The sequence below is a fragment of the Phascolarctos cinereus genome, unplaced genomic scaffold, assembly GCF_003287225.1.
Source record: "Phascolarctos cinereus isolate Bilbo 61053 unplaced genomic scaffold, phaCin_HiC Scaffold_1;HRSCAF=81, whole genome shotgun sequence".
Lineage (NCBI taxonomy): Eukaryota > Metazoa > Chordata > Mammalia > Diprotodontia > Phascolarctidae > Phascolarctos > Phascolarctos cinereus.
In genome coordinates this window covers 238,021,080-238,035,230 of record NW_027555514.1, presented here as the reverse complement: position 1 = coordinate 238,035,230, position 14,151 = coordinate 238,021,080, and the positions used below count along the sequence as shown (strand labels likewise).

Genomic DNA, 14,151 nt, shown 5'->3' with positions numbered 1-14,151 from the left:
CTCTTCTTCTGAGCTCTCAACTCTGCCCCTCAAGCAGGCATCATGCATTGCGTGCACTGTTGAGCTGAATTTTTTGCAAATGGTCTTGAGACCTAAGACTTGCATGTGTTAAAGGACTTGACCTGAGTCTTCTGACCTAAAAGTTCAATGTTTCCACCATACCTCGAGGTAAACGATAGCAGTAGATGAAAGTTCTAGGCTCCATCATCTCAAAAATAAGAATTATATATGTTTAATGAATCTCAACTCTTAGAAATGTATGGTCTAAAGTACATAAAAATTAGATATTTTTATATTAGTATTATGTCTACTATTTTAGAAAGCATTTTTTAAAACCTGGAAAGACTTACATGAACTGATACAAAGTGAAGTGAGCAGAACCAAGAGAATACTGTACACAGTAATAGCAATATTGTACGAAGACCAACTGTGAATGACTTAAGCTATTTTCAGCACTGCAAAAATTCAAGACAATTCTGAAGGACCTATGATGAAAAATGCTATCCACCTCCAGAGAAAGAACTGATGGAATCTGAATTCAGACTGAAGCATATTGTTATTTTATTTTCTTTATTTTTCTTGGATTTTTTTTGTCTCTATTTTCTTTCGCAACATGACTAATATGGAAATAGGTTTGCATGACTGCATATGTATAACCTTTATCAAATTACTTGCCTTCTCACTGGTGGGGAAGGAGAGTGAGAGTGGGAGAGAATTTGGGACTCAAAATTGTAAAAAATGAAGGTTTAAAATTGTTTTTACATGTAATTGGGAAAAAATAAAATACTAAAATTAGAAGAAAGAATTTTGAATGTTACTAAGTTTTGACCAAATGCTAATTAGCCCTCACTAATGGTTTTTAAAAAATTAAAGACAAATCTAATAGCAAATATTTTTTTTTGCTAATAAAACAAAGTCCTTATACTTCTCTCTAATATGATTCTCTCCATATATAACTTCATACTGACATAAAATAATTGCACATATAGCTTTAATTTAATAAGATTTTAGAATGCTGATAAAAGCATTAAAAATTGTAAGAAAGTATGGAATATGAATGTAATAGAATTAGAATTCAGCTTAGAGTGTATAAGAAGCAATGTACTACATATGAAGCATTTGCTTAATTAATATATGGCAATTGCTATAAGAAGCAAGCTGTATGAAGACTCCACCTTGGCATGGGAAGACTTCTATGAATATAAGCAAAGTGAAATAAGTAGAACCAGGAAACAAATATGAAAAGTGTAAAAAACACAAAAATGGAAGTGGAAATAAGAAACACTGAATATCAGGTAATTAAAATGACCAAGTTTGTCCCTTAATAAGAGATAAGAAAATATATTTCCCTCCTTTCTTTGCAGAGGTGAGGGATTATGGATACAGAACACTGCGTATGCTGTCAGGCTCATTAAATCTGACGGTTAGTTTCATAAAACTGCTTTTTTTCCGCTTCTTTCTTTTATAATCTTTGTTTCAAAGGACAGATCACTTATTAGAGGAGAGAGAGGCAGGATACATTCAGAAATAAAGGTAATTAAAAAAACAAATAGAAATAAAAAATTTTAATTTAATGAAAAATAGAAAGCAATATTCTTTTTCTTTGCTTTTCTCTTAGGGCAATCCCCTTCAGTTTGATTGTTTACTCATATTTATGAAGATATAATTTATAAGCTAACCTGATTATTAGATGTTTATTAAGACATTTTAATTTTTCCCTATTGAGTAATAAAAGTGTTCTTAAGTGAATGAAGTTATGGTGGGGGCAAAATAAAGAAACATTTGTCTCTCGCGCCTCCTTTTGTGTAGAGAAGTATTTCAATGCAAAGGATCGCTTGAGATATCTATTTAGAGACCATCCAAACTGGGAATGCATGTCAATGTATATGTCAAAGACAGGTAGAGAGGTCTAATATATGCAAATACACACACACACACACACACACACACACACACACATATATCAGCACTGTTATGGTAACAAAAACTGGAAATAAATAGTTGTCTGTTGACTTGAGGAAAGCTTGACCAAATCATGGGATATGAATGTAACAGAACATCAATGAACCACAAAAAAAATTAGGAACATGATGAGTTCCTTAATTTGGTATTCCAAAGACAATATACCCTAGGTTTTTGGTTTTAGAAATGGAAGATGCCTGAAAGGTAATTTAGTACAAACCTTTCATTTAAAGAATGAGGAAACTGAGACCCAGGAAGAAGCTATTTTCCTAACATCGTATAGTTAGCCAGTTGCAAAGCTGGAACTTGAACCCAGATCTCCTGATTCCAAATGCAACCCACCTTGCCAACCTCATCATACGCAATCATCCTCTAGACCAGTGACATCCAACTCAAATAAGTATCCCTGCTGGCTGCACGTTAATTTAGAAAACCGTGTTATTTTATTTATGTTTTATTGTATTTTTATTTATTTTTTTAAATATTTCCCAATTACATTTTAATTTAGTTTGAGCTTCTCACAGGAGTGTTGCGGGCCACATGCAGCTAGCAAGCCACATTTGATGCATTGCTCTAGATTAGCCAAAACGATAAACACACAAGCCCAGAAAACACCTTGTACATTTCCCCCATGGTTTATAGCCTTCCTCCCTAGGATGACCTCACAGTCCTCTCCATCCAAACTCTAGACTTGCTTCAAGGTCTAGTTCAAGCCTCAGCTGCTCCAAAAAGTCTTCCTTGACTACTTCTGGTCTACAGAGATCTCTCTTCCTTCTGAATTCCTTTAATATTTATCATAATTTTCATAATACACCACCTCGAAGTGTGAGTTAACTTTTTGTGTCTGCATGACTAGGTCCCTCCAATTATAATTTGCTTCAAAGAAGGCACTGTGTTTTAGACTTCTCTATGGCTCCCCCTCTGGCGTTAGCATAGTGCCTTGAACATCAAAGGTATTCAATAAACATTTGATTGATTAACCTTTCCAGTGTCTGTGATTTCTAATTCCAATCATTCACTTTGATCAATTTCTCAGCAGAGTAAGTATACCCATCCACCAAATGCTAAGAACTGACAATCTGGTGCTACTGCCGCTGCTGCTGCTGCTGCTGATGCTGATGATGATGATGATGATGATGATGATGATGATGATGATGATAGCTAGAACTTAAATAGCACCTTAAGGTTTTCAAAGCATTTTACAAATTTTATCTCATTTTATCCTCACAACAAGGTGCTTTCATCCCCATTTTACACATGAGGAAACTAAGGCAGACAACGTTAAAGTGACTTGCTCAGGATCACTTAACTATTAAGTGTCTGAGGCTGGATTTGAACTCAGGCTAACTTTTCTTCCCTTCTTCCCTTTCTGTCAGTCACCCACATACAATTCTATTGGTGTATACTAATCTACCGGTGTGTATTAATCACTGCTTTACACACATTACACCATTTAATACTCACAGCAACTTGTGAGGAAGGCATTAAAAATATCATCCCCATTTTACTGATGAGAACATTGAGGCTTATAAAGGTTAAGTGACTTGCCTAGGACCACCTAACTTTGTGAATAGTAGAGTGAGAATTTTAAGCTAAATCTTCCTGACTTGAAGATCCACTAGACCAAGCTGCCTCTCTAAACATAGTTCCCATCAATCATACACCACTGAGTCCCCACAATGTGTGGGTCAATGCATTCAACACTGTTTTGGAACCAAAGAAAGTTAAGACCATGATCCCTGCCCTTAAGGAACTTTCAAACTAGTGGGCAAAACAAAGTATGTATTTTAAAAGACAGCAACACAGGGCAATATACATGATGCATCAAGTGAATGGCTCAAACATGGAGCACCATAGGGCATTGTTGGAGGGAAAAGTCTCCATCATAACCAATTAGACTTTAGCTCCCAAAGCAAAGACAGCTAATATTTAGGTAAGAGCTCATTAAAAGTTGCAGCTCTACTACTTCTTGGCTAATGAGAAGCTGATAAATCCAAATACTTTTAACCTGGAAACATTTCATGTAATTTGGGTCACTTGAAGAAACCTGTGAATCACATCAGAAATGGCCACTTTTTTTGACAATTATAATTCTCACCAAGTTCTTACATATAGGTATGTACATGCAGGGATAACTGCATGCATTCAGGTATTATCTAAATGAGGAAATAACAATTTCACAGTCTGGCACCTGAAGAAGAGTGGAAGAGAATTTTAATTCAATAATCAGGAAACAGAAAGATATCCAGGGGCAAGGCTAACAAAAAGTATATAAACAGTATCTGCTTTTTGAGCTTTTTTATTAAATGATAACTTATGGGCAGCTACATTTTCCATTTGAATAGTTTCTATCAAGAGAGGAAAGTGGGGGACCTGGGAAGGGAAAAACCAAGTATAATAAGGCTTTTAGCTCTCTTAATTGATTAATTCATTTGACAGATATCTTCAGGGTGCCAGGTACCATGGGAGACAAAAAGTTAATAAAACATGGTTGCTGTCCTAAAAGTGTCTACAATCTAGTAGAGGAGATGAGTATATAAATAACTATACTACAGTAAAGAATAAGATAGGTAAATAAGAGAGAAAGACTGTCCTATAGAAGTTCAGAGAAAGGATTTGGCTTCTCTGGGCCTCAGCTTCTTCATCTGTAAAATAAAGATGAGGAGGGTAGGGAGAAGATATAATAGGATAGGCTTATTAGAAGGAATGTATTTTGAGCTAGGCCTGAAAGGACAGGTAGGGTTTTGAAAAGCAGGAAGTGTGTAGGTGAGGATTAGAGGAAAGTTCTCCAGGTTGAGGTAACAACACGACATCATGGCATAAAAAAAGAATTCTGAACTTCATATCAAAAGACCTGGGTCCAAAGCCCAATTCTTCCACTTGTTACATACGAGACCTTAGGCAGGTCACTTAAATTCTTAGGACCACAGTCTGCTCTTCTGTAAAATGGAGGTGTTGTACTAGATGAACTCTGTTACTTTCAGCTTGACATTCTATGATTCTATGAACAAAGGCACAAGGTATGCTCAGGAAATGATCTGTAGGACGTATAGTTCAACCAGAGCCTGAGGTACCTGGGAAGTAATCAAAGGGCTGCACTTGAGGACCTAGAGGGCCACATGTAGCCTTGAGGCTGCAGGTTTCCCACCCCTATATCTAGACTAAGGAATCTGGCCTTTGATCAGCAGGCGATTGCAAGTTTTTACACAAGAGCCCGACATAATTAGAGCTGTACTTTAGAAATAGTAGTCCAGGGGCCATGTACAAAAAGGACTAGAGGAGCTAACAAGGAAGAAAGGGAAACCAGAGAGTTACTTCAGGAGCTTGGGCCAGACATAAGAAGAGCCTGAACTGACTGGCTACCAGGGGTAAGAAAAGGGCAGGTCTGACTCAAGCAACATCATAGAAGGAGAATCCTTAAGATATCATAGCTAACTAAACAAGGTATGAAATGGGAAAAAAGTCAAGGATGACTAATGGAGGTGCTGGCTGAGCCTACATGACTGGGAGAATGGCCGTAACCATAAACAGAAGCACAGAAATCAGGAAGAGGAGCAGGTGCTTTGGAAGGGAAGGTGATGAGTCTGGTTTTTGACACGTTGAGCTTGAGATGCCAGCAGGATATCCAGGAGGAAATGATTAACAAACATAACAAAAATGGATGATGGAAAACATATTTCCATTAAGGTGTAGCTATGAAATAAGCAAATTGAAAAACAACAGGAGGCTGGTGATGGGGATAATGTAGTATCTTGTCACCTATTTCTGTCCTCATTCCTTAACCAAAATCATCCCTGTCATCTAATGAATCCCTCTATTACCATAAAAAGTTTTGCTTCCAGAAATGACATTCTAAGAATGTCACTCCAGCATACCCAGAAGAGTGTGAATAACTTATATGTATTTTAATTCTCTCCCATTTAAAATAAATGACTTGATTTTCATAACAACTTGTCAATTTGACATTTTGGTTGTGCTAAGAAGGAGGACTTAAGCTCTGTTTTGCCTCTGAAGGATATAGAGGATTGATTTCTTTTCATTTATGCGGAAGTCCAATAGGGAAGCCAGTTCTGTCAAGGCATTACGATAACATTCAGCAGAAGTAATGCATTAATGTTGGATGATCCTGCCGGCAAATTACAGCATGTGATACAAAACAATTTCTGGTTTATTATTTTCTGTTTGCCTCTTCGTAAAGGCAAAATAGCCAGGAAACAATCATTTGCATTACCTGTTAGTATTCAGATTGATTCATGACTTTTGAGGTGGAATCAGCCAAAACCAGGAAAAGCTTACAAAAAGCATGTTATTTTCAAGAAGCACTTGCTTTGACCAGATCTATTCACCTCTCATGGACAGCATAATGAAAAATTATGTTTAAACTGTTATCTCACAACTGCTGCAATATACCTAGGGTCATAATATTTTTAAATGAGGGGTAAAAATTCTAAAGAGCTAAAGGAGAGTTGTAATGAAATGTACAGGCCTCATTCAGCTTCAAAGAAATCATTTTTCATGATGGCTAGGCTGGAAACTGGTCTACACATTCCAAGGTCACAGAAGTTACATGGGTTCCCTTTAAGGAGCAAGTTGTTATGCAAAATGAAAACTATTACTCTGAAGTGAAACACTAGCGGGAAGGCAGGATGGGCCCTCCTTTAGATTACGAATTTTTATGCACTTCAACGAGTCATTAAACCCATACCATTTCTGTAAAGAAGCATAAGTGCTAAATACTCAGAACTATAAACAAGAGTATATTCCTTTAAAAAAATAACCATTCTAGTAAACTAAAAAACATAATGCAATAATGTGAGCAATATGTATGTAGGAAGCGATCCATATGTGAATAATTGTGTTATAAAAACAGAACATAATATACATAATTGCTTCCCCTTTCATGTATTAAATTATTTTGTATGCTCTTGTTGAAGATGAGAGTTAAACACAATCACCATTGATAGAAAGTGTTTTAATTGAAGAAAAAAATGGTTCTCCTAGAGCCTTATTATTTTAGTTTGAGAAGAAGGCTAAACTGAACAGCACCAGGAATTCACATACTATCATTTGAAATGATGAAGGCCTTAAATAAGTGCTGAATATCTTTATTGTTGGAGTCCAGAGAATTACTCAAGAATTTGAGCGCTGTTGACCAAATCGAATGGTGAATATAACTTCATTTATGCTTGTCTTTATGGTTGCCCAGCTCTCAGAACTGAGGTTTAAGTCAGTATAGGAGAGGGAGTCCCCTGGCCCCTGGGACTGAAGTGATGCTGTAGGCCAGAGAATAAAGGAGTTTGTTTTTCATTTGTTTTATTTGATTTTTACTTTACCTCTTCCTGCCAGATTCTTACAAGAGTCCAAAACATGCAGTTTCTGAACCCCATGATTAAGAGCAACACACACACACACACACACACACACACACACACACACACACACACACACACACACACACACACCAGCCCAGCTTTCTCTTCCTGTGGCTGAACCCAGAGGAAAAAAGCAGCAGTGACAAGGGAGACCCTAGTGACTATGAGGGAGGGGTCTTTGAGGCCACCTACATTTCCTAAGGCAAGGTAGCCACACCATTCGCCTATTCCAGCAACTGAAAATCAACTGTGTATGAATGCTTACTCGTGCTTAAAATCAAGCCCTAGTTGTATGGTTTTCATTGTGTGACAATAGATAATTTGCCTCTCTGAGCCCCAGCTTTCTCATCTATAAAATAGGCACAATGCTTACACTGCCTACCTCTCAGAGTTGTTAGTATGAAAATGCTTCATAAACCATTAAGCACTATATAAATGTGAAATGCTGTTCTAGTTGTCAAAGTCCCTTCCCCTCTTATTTCTAGGAGGTAGATAATGAGTAGGAGAAGAACATTTGATCTGGAAAAAGGAAGCTCCACATTCCAGCTTCACTACTTATCGGCTCAGGTACCTTGAGCAAATCACTTGACCCCGAAGTCCCTCAATTTCTTGAAATCATTTTAGGCGGAACTGGACCTATGATGTTATTGGTATACACAAATGCTGACTAGGAAAACTCCCTCTGCCAATGCAGATTCATACTTGTTCTGTGCCCCAGAAGAGACCTCAGATCATATATAGTCCAACCCCTTCATTTTACAGTTGAGGAAACTGAGGCCCAAGGAGATTAAATGATTGTCCTGAGATCACACAGTATCAGAAATGGAATTTGAAGCCAGAACCTCTGACTTCAGAGACTGTAGTCTCTCCACTATGTCATCAGTATCCCAATGTTGCCCAGGGTAAATTACTTACCCAGGGTCCCACATCCTCAATAAGCGTCAGAAGCAATACCCAAGCCCCATTCTTCCAAACCACATTGCTTCGAAACAGACTAAAAAGAGGAAAATTATATGTGCTCTTCTGTGTCTCACAGGAGATAATAATGATTGCAAAAGAGTGGAAAGAGTTCTGGGGTTAAAGCATCTAAGTTCAAATTCCACTTCTGATGGACTACTTAGAAGTCAACTTCCCTGAGACTTACTACAGATCCTCCTGCTTCTAGGAGCTCACATGAGAATGGATAAAGAAACTAGAAAAAGGAACTGTTACATAGCATGAATAAAGCTAAAGAAACTAGTAAAAGGAACTATCCATAACATGAAGGATGTGGGCAGGCCCATCCCCAGAAGCCCTAAGGCTGCTTTTTTCTTATAAGACTTTCTCCCCCATTATCTCTTCCAAGCCTGTGACCATTTTCAAACTGGTGGCCATACTCTGAATCCTCTGTCCTGTACAGCTGGTTAAAAATTAGCTGTAGAGGGGCAGCGAGGTGGCCCAGTGGATAGAGCACCGGCCCTGGAATCAAGAGGACCTGAGTTCAAATCTGATCTCAGACCAGATACTTGACACTTACTAGCTGTGTGACCCTGGGCAAGTCACTTAACCCCAATTGCCTTGCCAAAAAAAAATTAGCTGTAGGAGGCAGAAGAATATAGAGGCAGATGTTAAGGAATTAGGGTGGAAGCAAGGCTTCCTGGAAGAGAAAGTATGAACATGGAAGAAACTAGGTGAAGTGACTGCACAGGGAGCTATGGGAGCTTTCTTCAAGGCTTAGGAATACAAAGCCTTTTCTGATCCCTTCAATTGTTAGTTCTTTCTCCCTCATCAAATGATATTGTATTTATTTATGAGTGTGGTATGCCCCGTCCCCAAGACCAGCAGCTCTTTCTGGACAGTTGTTTTGTTTCACCTTGTATCTCCAGAACAGCCCGTTAAGTGGTGCTGAATAAATGTTTGTTGGATTGAATTGGATTAGATGGGATCGAGTTAAAATGGATCTACACCCTTGGCACTCAAGAGAGGCAGTTTCTAGAAAGATTGCACCATTTGATCACATGTTCCCAAGGTTCTATAATACCATTCTGTGATGAAACTCTGAGTAACAAAGAAGTACAGAGGAACATTTTAAGGCAGTGATGCTTCCATAGCATTCTCCTGCTCTCTCCCCTAATAGTCTTCCTGCCTAACCCATGTTTCTGTGCACTGATTATCAGCACACAGAAGACAGCATTCAAGAAACTGGGTTTCATTGGTATTCAAGAGATTCTTCCAGGATTTCCAAAAACAACCTGAGAAGGTAGGAAGCACCAAAGAAAGTGAAATCATCATCATCATCAAGAGGAAAACTCTTTTTGTTGTTAAGTAAAGTACTCTAAATGTATTGCCCTTTCCAACAAACCATGTTAATTCTTTGTTGTTCTGTCATTTTTGGTGAACCCATTTGGGGTTTTCTTGGCAAAGATACCAGAGTGCTTTGCCATTTCCTTCTCCAGTTTATTTTACAGATAAGGAAACTGAAGCAGGCAGGTGAATTTGCCCAGGGTCAAAGACATGGAATCACTCATTCCTACTCACTTCTATAAAACAAAGCCCTTCACTCAGAATGAATGCAAAGAGTAGTAATGTTTTTGATGAGAAACCAATGAACTGATATTCTGGTTTTTATAAAATAGCATAATTAAAGCAGCAGCATATATAGAGGACACGGGGTCAACTAAGAAGTCAAAAATCAAGGGATCTGGGACCAAGTCCTGCTCTTGATATATATACTAGCAGTGTGACTGAGAGCAATTCACTTGACCTTTCAGTGACCAACACAGCTCTTTAAGAGTTTAAGTTTAAGGGACAGCTAGGTTGCCCAGTGGACAGAGCACCAGCCCTGGAGTCAGGGGAACCTGATTTCAAATCCAGCCTCAGACACTTAGTAGCTATGTGAACCCTAAGCAAGTCACTTAACCCCAATCGCCTTTTAAAAAAAATCCATATATAAGTTTAAGACTATAAATTGAGAAGAAATTGCCAATCTGCGCTGGTATAGTTTCCAAGCTACTGTTCCCTACATTTAAGAAATCACAAGTCTAGACCCCTACACTTTTACTAGAAAATATAAAGGGTTAGATACTGGATATTGAGTTTACAAAAGACCAGTTCACGCACCATAAGAAAGATGTTCTCGGGGTCACTTGGAAGATCCCTGAAGACCACCAAATATTTCTAGACCCCACTTTCAGAACCACTAATATAGGGAAAAGTTAATTTAACAACAGAATTTTTTTCCTTGATACCTAGGTGCTTTGGAATACTGAAAACAAACAAACAGACATATTTAGTGGATTTTTTACCTGTTTCCAAGTGTTTTGTTAGGCACATTACAGATACAACTGAAGTCTGCCACTAGAGAACATTCTCTCTTCTGAAAGTGAGTGAACTATTCAGTTGCCTTGGGTAGATTTCCTGTTTCAGATGGACCATCTGGATCTAAATAAAGGTACCCTACTTTTAACATGGGCCTGCTCACCATCTGGCCACCTAGAGGAGGCAATTGCCTCAGGTACATGAATACTTTGCCTACTTCTAAGTAAGCATGTCCCCACATAGCATGTTAAGGCAAAGGAAACCAGAAGGGAAGTGAATAAGCATTTATTAAATGACTACTGTGTGCCAGGCACTGTGCTAATAAGCACTTTACAAATATTATCATTTTATCCTCATGACAACCCTGGGAGGTAAGTGCTATTATTATCCCCATTTTACAGTTGAGGATACTGAGGCAAAATAGTTACATGAGGTGCCTAGAATCACACTGCTAGTAAGTGTCTGAGGTTAGATTTGAACTTAGGTCTTCCTGACTCCAGGCTCACTGTGCCTAGCTACATAAGGCAATATACAATACACAATACAATACACCTTGCAAGATTAGTGCATATCTACTTGGGGAAAAAATTGTCTTTCATGTAGGTATGTGGTCTATCTGAAAGAACTACTTTGCTTGAAGATGAAAATATTTTAATTCTAAGAGAAATTATTTCACTTATCATTATTCAGAAATGGTAGGTTGGCTCTTCCAGGAAGTCAAGTAGATTGCCTAAAAGAGGTGATTTTTCACCTCCTCAAGTAAGTGAATATTATACTCAAAAGTAGAAGCGCATGTTCTAAACTTAGTGCTTTATGGGATGGAAACTATCTCAACTTCTCCTTTCAGATCTGCAGGGTATAATAATATTGTCTCTTTTTATCAAATAGGGGATCGGACCACCAATCGGCCAATGGGGGAGGGTGGGATGGGGGTAAGCTTAAAAAGGGGAATCTAATTTTATTATCCTCACTCTACTTAGTTCCACAGGTTTATATCACCAGAGGTCTCTGGGCAGAAGATTTTACTAATGTGTATTAAGACTTTAAATATATAATAATATCATATTTTACAAGTATTTTAAATTATTTGCATTTAAGTGCCAATTTGGTTTTAGTTAGCTGATTAGTGCAAAAGTTTGGGATAATTATAGAACAATCTATCATCTGTATCTATATCCTTTTAGATAAATGATATTTTTAGAATGCCAATTTGCTTCCATTCATAATGATAAAATTGTAAAAATGAAAACTACCTACAGCTGAAATAATATTGGTCTGTTAAAAAAACCGACTAGTAACCATAGTAATAAAAGTGTGTGTGTGTGTGTGTGTGTGTGTGTGTGTGTGTGTGTGGTATTGACAACATAGTTGGAGGAATTGGGGTGGGGGGATTTGATTTTCTATGCCCTCCATGTACATATCGAAGAAATGATATCTACTATAGCATCAGGGTAGGAGGATGAAGAACAGTAACAATTTTCATTAACATACTACTTAGAATTAGAGTTGTTTTGGTATTTCTGGAAGCAGAGATAGGACTTGGGGACTCCTGCATTTCCATTGGAGCATAGCTCTGAACCATGTGTACTCAGTAAAACTTTCAACCAAGTTAATTCAGACTTTGAGCAAAGAGGTAAAAGGGAAGTAGAAAGCAAATATGTACAACGCTATACTAGAAACCAGCAGTAGAAAATACAGAAACATTTGACCCTTTAACTGTTATTAGTTGAAAAGCATTTGACTAAAAAAATTATCTGACAAATTATTCCAGGAGAGATTTTAACATTTCATTCTGATGTAAAACAGTTTCTGGGGAATATTTATTTGGTCATAACAGAGCTATTCTGTAGCAATGTATAGCTAGCAAAATTCTGATTTTAAAAGCTTAAATCTTTTAAAGAGAGAGGCAGCATGGTCTAAAGGGCTCGCTTTGAAGTCTGAAAGTCCTGGGTTCAAGTTCTATTTCTGATGCATACCAGCTGTATGAATGCAGGAACTCATTCAATATCTACATGCACCAGGTGATTCTTCAAGATTTATAAACTATAGAAGGAGTTGTATATCATTAAAGGACAACTGTAGTTTCCACACTGGAAGATCCCTTTAATAATGAACTTACTGCCCAGGATCACCCTCCTTCCCAAAATAGTCTTTAAAAAGATATAAATTACCTTGATGCCTTTCCAGCTTCTCCCACCACTACCCCATATGTAATGTGATAAGGGCTGGTTTCTTAAAGAAATACGGTATGCCTTTAAAATCTATTTGAAATATAGGAGATGTTTTACAACTGGAATGCTCCATGCATTTATCATACCGCTTAGCAGGAAAACATGCTCAATATTTCCTTGTTCCTCCATCACAAGGCTTATTATTGAGTGTCTTATTAGGATAAGGGCACTTAGTCATCCTATACAATAAAAACTTCTCTGTACTCCAGATGTTATGACTCAGCCAACCTACTATGTGACAATAGCTTCCCTCTGAAAGCATCTCAGCAGCGTCTTGGGTTTTAAAGCTCCTTTTCAGACCCCCCCCCACTATCTCACTCTACCTCCAAAGTTGTTGATCTTTTATGATTTCCCGTTGGGACATCCACTGACCTACTTAGTCATTTGACTAATTTTCAAAATAAAGTAAATGCTACTGTTAAAAATGGGTCAAGGGAAGAAACAGAGCAAGAGCAGTACATACTCATAACCTCCAAAGATGTAAAAATATAGCTCTACTAATCAAAGAAGCACCAAATGGCCATCTCTGTTAGTGACACCTGAGGATGCTTTCCTCAAGTACTCTAGCTGGCAAGTACTCCAGATGATACCAGCAACTTGTGAACAGTGGCCTTGGAGTTATTACCAGTAAAATCAGCTTCCCTGTGCTAAGGCAGCACCTTGCTTTCAAGCACTATGTTGCACAATACTAGTCACCATCGGTAAAGAAGCACCCAGTTAAATCCCTGCTACTCCTAATCCTCCTATGCTGAACTTTCTGCCATTTGAAAATTGCTTTTAGAAAAGTTTCATCTGCCATCATCTTCCTTCTCTCTCTCTCTCTCTCTCTCTCTCTCTCTCTCTCTCTCTCTCTCTCTCTCTCTCTCTCTCTCTCTCTCTCTCTCTCTCTCTCTCTCTCTCTCTCTCTCTCTCTCTCTCTCTCTCTCTGTGTGTGTGTGTGTGTCTCCCTTTCCCTCTCTCCACTTCTCCTCGCCCATCCCAAGATCAAATTTCAAGAATGGATAGGAATATTGAATACATCGTTCTGAATCCAATGCTAAAACACACTATGTCTATTTTTTCCTGTTTTTTTTAATAGACATGAAAATCTGCTTCTGCTTTCTGCTACTGCTGAAAAATTTACTTCAACGGTCATCTTGGCAGATTTCCAGCGTCATGAGCTAAACTGCACACTTTCCAAAAAACAAACTTGTAAACAAACCCTTTTGCCGGTGGCTACAGAACTTTGGTGACTGGCTAGAGGTGCTTACATGGTAATGGTGTTACAAGGGGCTAGAGAAGCTGGAAGC

The 14,151-nt window shown here is 38.0% G+C and overlaps 1 protein-coding gene across 1 annotated transcript in view; it reads right to left on the bottom strand.

The window, feature by feature from the left end:
- The window catches only part of TRHDE (thyrotropin releasing hormone degrading enzyme), a 461,792-nt gene that overhangs the window by 446,430 nt on the left and 1,211 nt on the right, over positions 1 to 14,151 (bottom strand). The gene's annotated exons all lie outside the window — the stretch shown is intronic.